Source organism: Eulemur rufifrons, chromosome 2, assembly GCF_041146395.1.
Source record: "Eulemur rufifrons isolate Redbay chromosome 2, OSU_ERuf_1, whole genome shotgun sequence".
Lineage (NCBI taxonomy): Eukaryota > Metazoa > Chordata > Mammalia > Primates > Lemuridae > Eulemur > Eulemur rufifrons.
The window spans coordinates 92,895,944-92,902,888 of record NC_090984.1 but is presented as its reverse complement, the minus strand read 5'-3'; positions in this window follow the sequence as shown (position 1 = coordinate 92,902,888).

The window sequence follows — 6,945 nt, the reverse complement described above, 5'->3', positions numbered from 1 at the left end:
CTACAACCTTATGAGGCAGACACTATTGACCTCCCCACTTCTCGGATGGGGAAACCGAGGCAGCTTGAGGTTAAGTAACCTACCCCAGGCCTCATAGGTGGTAAGTGGCAGAGCTGGGAGGTGAGCCCAGGCAGTCTGGCTCCAGAGTGCATGCTCTGTACACACCATGGACGGCACCGACGCACCCAGCACACCAATCTGCCTCAAGCAAGATCTAGCATAACCAGAATTATCCACATGTAGCCCTTGATTTCCAGTTGTGTGTCCTTTGTGGAAGAGAGAAAAAGATACTCAGCACTGTCTGTATTTGAAGACAGTGTTTAAGCTGTTTTTGAGTTTTCCTTCTGTAGTTTAAATAATTCCAATTTGCTTAAAATTTCTCCATGAGATCTCCCCTCCCCCATCTCTTAAGTCACCCACGTTTTTCAGGATACACTTTATTTTGGGGGGGAGACTTCCGAAGTTACAAAGCCCAAAACTGGATAGAAGCGTTCTCCACGTAAGGCCTGACCAACATCAGACATGGGAAAAGGGTTCTGGAGTTTGGCCTGTCTTTTCATCATTAATATTCCAGCATCGTGTTCTTTCGTTTTCCTAGTAGTTCTCTGTAGCTGACTAATTTTGTACTTGTGACACAATTGCTAACTTTGAAAACTCACAACATTTTTTCCTTTCTTTTCTTTTCTTTTTTTTTTAGCCTAGCCAACACACAACATTTTTTTAAATGATAGCTCTTATAAGCCATTTCTCATCTTGTATTTGTGGTATGGATCTTTTTTTTTTTTTTTTGTAGTTTGTCCCAGCCAATCTGAAAGGGTCATATTAATTCTCAATGTCTGCGATGTTAGCAGCTCCACCTAATTTGGTATCATTCGCTAAACACAAGATGCTTGTTCTCAACTCTATCATGTGGGTCACTGAAGAGAGTATTTATACAAACCTCTTTTCCCATAAATATACATTTCTGGCTTCCAGACAGCCTGGGAGTGGTGAGCTGAGTTCACATTTTAATATTTTCCAAGAACTGTAGTTGATTACTGAGTTTTATGCTGTCTATGAAGAAACAATCAAGATTCATTTCCAAATCTGAAGAAATACTGCTGTTTGGCCTCAATTCCTGGAGGATAACCAGAATTGAATTTATTCTAAATACAGGAGGGACGGCAATGTTCTTTGGAAGCAAAAGCTTGGCCTGGATATCTGGAACCTGCTGAGAGGGCTCTGTCCCCCATCCTGTTCCTGGACTGGCATTTCTTTTAGTTACTCCCTAGCAGAGAAAAATTACAATCTGGTAGCAAGCCAGGGCAACTATAAACTGAAGCACTGGAAGTTTTTAAACACAGGTTTTTGTATTATTTATCTTATATCTTGTCTCCTAGAAAAGTAAAGATAGGCCTTTTTTCAAAAAGGAAGTTCTGGGTCTTCTTGTCTGCTCGAATATTGGTAGCGTGATCTGATGTACTGCTTATGTCAAATAAATCCCAGACCTGGCTGACGATTAGAATCACCTGGGGAGCTTTGGAAACTGCATGTGGTCAGCCCCTCCCTGAATCTCCAACATGATGGCAATGGTGGTGTTGGGAGGTGGGGGCAGGGCATCTCCATTTTTTAAAACCTTCCTAAATTGGTTAAATAGATTATGGTTATATCCATGTAATGGAACATCAAACATCCATTTTAAAAATGAATTAAATCTAAATGTGCCGATATGGAAGGATCTCACATTAGCCATTCAGAAAGTGTAGTGTTTCCATTTGACATGAATATGTTATGCTTTGTCCAAAGTCTTAGTCTCCACCTTCTCGCCTGCCTTTCTCTACCCGACCCATTTCAAAAGGGCTCCACACTTACAAGCCTGCAAAGTCAACCTCCACGTAGCCAAATCTGATGGTCACTTCTGTTCTCATCTTACTAGTTCTCCCTACAGCATTTCTACCTAGCTGCCCACTTCCTACTTCATGACACTTTTTTTCTTCCATGACTCCTCATGCTCTTGGTTTTCTTCTTGCCTTGGAAGTTGGCACATTCTGCAGTTGATTCCTGTTGTTGGAGCACATGAGGGATTTGGTGCGTTTTGCTCGCTTCCTCTCTGCCCCTCCTAGCATGTGGAGTGCTCTAGGGCCGGGTCCTTTGGCTTCTGTCTGCTTTCTCTTCTTGGGTAATCTTGTCCAGTCCCATGGCCAGTTACATCCAAATCTACATTCCCAGCTGTAATCTCTTCCCACAACTCCAGATCTATACAAAGACCCACTCATCCTACTTGGGTGACTAATTGGCATCTCAAACTTATCAGTCCAAAACAGAACTCAGGATTTTCCCCCTCAGCCTGTTCCTTACCCACTTTATAGCAACACTGAATACTCCATTGCTTGGGCCAAAAAGTTGAAAGTTATGCTTTATCTTTTCTCATCCCCTGTTTCTTAGCAGCAAATCTTATCAACTCTACCTTCTCCAGAATCCATGCCCATCTCCCTTCTCCTCAACCTCCTCTGCAGTCTCTAACTGATCTCCCAGCCTCCACTCCGTTATCCACTTCCCTCGTCCTCAGCCCATTTTCCACACAGTAGCCAGAGTAATCCTTTAAACCATAAATTGGATCATGTCACTCTTTTGCCTAAAACCCTCCATCTGATTCTCAACTTAATTGGTGTAAAATCCCAACATCCTACACACCTACAAAGTACAAATCACCTGGTCCCTGTCAGCTCCCTCTCATGCCTCCAGAAGGGCCTGGACCATGTCTGCCTAGTCATAGGGGGTATTCTCAGGGCTTAGTGCAGCAGATCCATAATAAAATTTGTTTGTGAATCAGTAACCCAGTGATTTAGTAAGATAAACTTACAATTCTAGGCTGGTAACAACAGCTCTGAACCTCAGGGTCCCACCTTGAAAAACCAGCATCTATAACCACCACTCTTCCTGGTTTGCTGTGAGACGTATTGGGGAAAAAAATAGTCTAGTTCTAAAAATCCACACAATAGTTTTGTTTTGTTTTGTTTTGTTCTTTTGAGACAGGGTCTCACTCTGTTGCCCAAACTAGAGTGCAGTGGTGTTATCAAAGCTCACTGCAACCTCAAACTCCTGGGCTCAAGTGATCCTCCATTTTATTCTTTGTATGCAATGACACAAGACTCTGGAGTCCTTAAGCAAATGCTCGCTTTGTGTCTGCATCAGTGTGTGATTGTCAGCGTGTATTAAAGGATGTGTGTGAAGGGGAAAGGGTGAGTATGGGGGAGGAGGTAATTATTCCCAAGTGAAGCAACAGCGTTTGGGTAGCATCCAGCGCGGTTACACAGAGTCAGTGGCTTAGAGAAGCCACACGAAGGAACACACTCCCCCGAGGTAGGAAGCGGCTGCAGACCCGCGGCCACAGCCACGTGAGGCCTCATCGCCCCGCCGCTGGCACAGTCTGAAGTTGAGTTGTCTGAGCACGTAGAAGATTTACCACATTTTGTTATTTTCTTTTTCTTGAGGATGTGTTTTTTTAGCATTCCCACACGTGCTTTGGTCTACACTTGTTGCAAAGTGAAGCAGTTGGGGAAGAGGGTGCAATCCTCACATGTCAACCCGAAATCATATCCTAGTAGTTTATGAAGACTTTGTGCCAGGCACAAACTGCATAATCACATTGTGACAACCCCCATTGTCCTTAAGTGTACCCTTCATATAATTTTTTTTTTTTTTTTTGGAGACAGAGTCTGCCTCTGTTGCCCGGGCTAGAGTGTCATGGCGTCAGCCTCGCTCACAGCAACCTCAAACTTCTGGGCTTAAGCGATCCTTCTGCCTCAGCCTCCCGAGTAGCTGGGACTACAGGCGTGTGCCACCATGCCCGGCTAATTTTTTTCTATATATTTTTCGTTGTCCAGATAATTTCTTTCTATTTTTTAGTAGAGATGGGGTCTCACTCTTGCTCGGACTGGTCTCGAACTCCTGACCTCGAGTGATCCTCCCGCCTAGGCCTCCCCGAGTGCTAGGATTACAGGCGTGAGCCACCGCGTCCGCCCTTCATATACTTTAAAATCTTCCACAATGGAACTGTTGCCTGCCCTCCAGCCACATCTCACCCTTCTACCTGTCCTCTACACCTGCAAGGGCCTTATCTCAGCAACCTGAAGGAGCTCTGCTTCCAGCCTCAAGGCTCTCACTTACGTTTCCTCTGCCAGTGTGGCAGGGACCCCCCCCCCCCCCCCCCCCGCCAATCATCCTCACCTCCTGTATTCACCGGCCTGTGTGGTCCCCTCCCCTTGAGTGTGGACTGGACCTTGTGACTTGCTTCTAATGAATGGAATAGAGCAGAAGTGATGGAACAGCAATTCAAATATTAGGTTGTGATTGTAACTTCTGTCTTTCTCGCATACTTTCTCTCCCTCTCTCACTTGCTCACTCTGACGAAGTCAACTGCCATGCTGTGCGATGCTTGTGGAGGGGCTCAGGTGGCCTTGAGGACCTGAGGAAGGCCTTGAGCCAACAGCTCATGAGGAGCTAAGGCCTCAGTCCAACAGCACTTAAGGAAATGGATCTTGCCAACAACCACTTGAATCATACTGAAAGCAAATCAACCCCCAATTGAGCCTGTAGATGACTTCAGCCCTGGTTGACACTTTGTTTGAAGCCTTGTAGGAGACCCTGAGTCAGAGGGTTCAGCTAACTGCACCCAGACTCCTGACTCACAGAAACTGAGATAATAAATGTTGCTGTTTTAAGCCACCCGGTTTGGGGTAATTTGTTATGCAGCAATAGACAATGAAGACAGCCGGGAACATTCCCGTCCTCACTTCCCACCTCTCCAGCTCCTAAGTGTCTTCAGGCCTCAGATTTAAATGTCAGTCCCTTAGGGATGACCTCCCCTCCCCCTGAAAGTCCCCTACACAGTGGCAGGTCTCTGGCTGCACACTCTGACAGCATTCCCTTCCCTTCTGTAGCACTCATCACCATGCACTTGGTCCATGATCTGAGTATGTTCCATCCCTGTTTCCCCCAAGACTGTCAGCTCCAGGACAGAGTGGGCTATGTTCTGTTTGCACGGAATTCCCAGCACCTGACATAGCACCGAGCACAGAGTAGGGACATAGTAATTGTAGAGGGAAAAAATGAATAAACGAATGAATAAATGAAGCACACCAAAGCCTCATAGTTCAGAAAGCAGAGAGAGAAAAGCCTAATAAAGGTAGTTATAAAAGTTTCACAGTTCCCAGGCTTTCTTTTGTAAAAATACTTATAGAGAACCAAAACCAAAAAAAAAAAAAACTCATGTTAACATAGTGTAGATAAAAATTTGTTATGACAGTGCGTTATAACAAATTTCTCCACATAAATAAAAAGTCCAAGCAGGATTAGCTGACAGTCCAGGATTTGGATGAAAACCTTTCTGTGTTAGCAAGAGTTGGGACAGGAGTTGACCTGGATGATGACGGGTGAGGGAGGAAGGCAGAGTGCATGTTTGACAGACGCTGCCCACATCCACAGGCTGGAACTGGTGTTCCTCTGCCCTTGGTGTCAAGGCTGGGAAAGGTGTCCAGGATTTTCTATGAGGCTGAATGCCAAAAGGAGGATTGTGAAGTCTGAGATAAACCTGTGGCCACGGAAAGGCAAATTCAGTCCATTGTTTGAAATGACTAAATTCCATCCCAGTATAGGACTTTAAAAATGATATATTATCAGCAGCTCTGTATTCCATCTACTGAACTGGTTTTGGTTTTTTTGTTTTGTTTTGTTTTTGAGACGGAGTCTTGCTCTGTCACCTGGGCTAGAGTGCCGTCAGCCTAGCTCACAGCAACCTCAAAGTCCTGGGCTCAAGCGATCCTCCTGCCTCAGCCTCCCCGGTAGCTGGGACTACAGGCATGCACCACCATGCCTGGTTTTTTTCTATTTTTAGTAGAGATGGGATCTCACTCTTGCTCAGGCTGGTCTCAAACTTCTGACCTCAAGCAATCTTCCTGTCTTGGCCTCCCAAGAGTGCTAGGATTACAGGCGTGAGCCACTGTGTCCGGCCATGAACTGGTTTTGTTAGCAATTCCTAATCTTCACTGACTACCAAATAACGTCCAACTTACTCCCTAGCTGGACATTCAGGGCTCAGCTGATCTTTCCTGCCTGCCCGTCTATGGCTCCCTGTTACATACACCATGCACTTGACATTCCTAGTCACAGGGCACACTTTCTCATCTCGGCGCCCTTGACATGTTCTTCCACTGACTGCAGGTCTCCCTTCAGTGCCACCCAAGACCCTCAGAAGCCAAATCCAAATCAGAACTCTCCTGGTCCCCTCGGAAGTGATGGTCCCATGGCTCTGTCTTCTCAGGGCACTTTGTGTTTACCTCTTTTATGGCCTCTAACCTATTCGATACTGTATTGTGATGATGTATTATTTTATTTATCCTTTCTATTACACAGACCTGGAGGATAGTCTTTGTCTTGATCTTTTCTTGCTATCCTAGCACAAGGCTTTGTATGGAATGGGGGCTCAATACATATCTGTTGTTAAATGAATAAATTAAAGAATGAATGAAACATATATGTTAAAAGGCTTTTAAATGAATTAGATACACTTTATATCCCAATGCCAATAATAATATAGCCATAGAAAGAGATTTAATATTAAAAAGTCTTATTTTTTTTTTTTTTTTTTTGTTGAGACAGAGTCTCACTTTGTTGCCCAGGCTAGAGTGAGTGCCGTGGCGTCAGCTTAGCTCACAGCAACCTCAGACTCCTCGGCTTAAGCAATCCTACTGCCTCAGCCTCCCAAGTAGCTGGGACTACAGGCATGCGCCACTATGCCCGGCTAATTTTTTTTATATAGATTTTTAGTTGTCCATATAATGTCTTTCTATTTTTAGTAGAGACGGGGTCTCGCTCAGGCTGGTCTCGAACTCCTGACCTTGAGCGATCCACCCGCCTCGGCCTCCCAGAGTGCTAGGATTACAGGCGTGAGCCACCGCGCCCGGC